General features: G+C 40.9%; 1 pseudogene; it reads right to left on the bottom strand.

The window, feature by feature from the left end:
- Positions 1–9: 9 nt before the first annotated feature.
- On the bottom strand, positions 10–663 carry LOC103733812 (annotated as a pseudogene).
- Between the last annotated feature and the right edge of the window lie 258 nt (positions 664–921).

Here is a 921-nt window from a genome sequence, read left to right as displayed (position 1 = left end):
ATCACAGGAGGTCTGACTTAGGTTTGTTTCAAAGGTAACAAGAAAATTCTGGTTCTGGAGTGAGGTGAATAGTCCAGTAAGTTCCATCCGATTTCCTTTCATTCATCGAGTAGCCACAAGGGTTGAACAGTGTGGTATCAATGACAGAACCTGGTATCGGGTCACAAATTCCACTCTCAAGAGTGGCATCCTTTGCAGTAACACCATCTCTCATGTAAAACTGGTCCATAACTGCTGAGTCAAGCTCATCAGAATTTCCAGGGATTCATCTGGCTGACTGATTACTCAGCTCTCTGGGAAATCCAAAGTGTACAAGTATCAACAGTCAGAATTCATACGTCCCATACAATATGCTGCTCCATGTGGGAAAATGGCATTAAGAAACTCTATTTCTTCCTGGAAATTCCGGTGTGGGCACCCTTGGGGAAATGGCTTTATGAAATTCTTAGGAGAATAAAGGAAGCTTTGAACTGAGTCAAACCCACTGTAATCCCTAGGGAATCAGTGCTTTCAGTAAGAAGGTGGTACACGTCTTCAAAAGGAAAGGTCTCTTGGAGACAAACACGCTGCTCTCACCGAGTACATAAGCTTCCTGCTTGTCAGTTTTGTCACACTTAACGATTGACCATTGCGAAGACCAAACCTCCAGCAGCCTCTCAGTCCCTTTGAAAAAACGTTCAGCTTCTGTCACCGCGAGACAAACAAACCAAGAACCACAGAAAATCAACTGAGTTAAATCTCTCCTTCAACAGCCGCCGCGGATTGTTCCAGCTGTTACTAAAGTTCAGGTTCCTTTTTCTTTCTTTCTTTCTTTCTTTCTTTCTTTCTTTCTTTCTTTCTTTTGCTATAATTTTATATTAACTTTTTTTAAAAAAAGGACTAATAAATTTTTTTCAGCTTTTTTTATGCGTGAAGGTTGAA

This window comes from Nannospalax galili, unplaced genomic scaffold (assembly GCF_000622305.1).
Source record: "Nannospalax galili isolate Female #2095 unplaced genomic scaffold, S.galili_v1.0 scaffold20216, whole genome shotgun sequence".
Taxonomy (NCBI): domain Eukaryota; kingdom Metazoa; phylum Chordata; class Mammalia; order Rodentia; family Spalacidae; genus Nannospalax; species Nannospalax galili.
The sequence above is the reverse complement of the archived record's forward strand: the minus strand, read 5'-3'. Positions and strand labels throughout refer to the sequence as shown.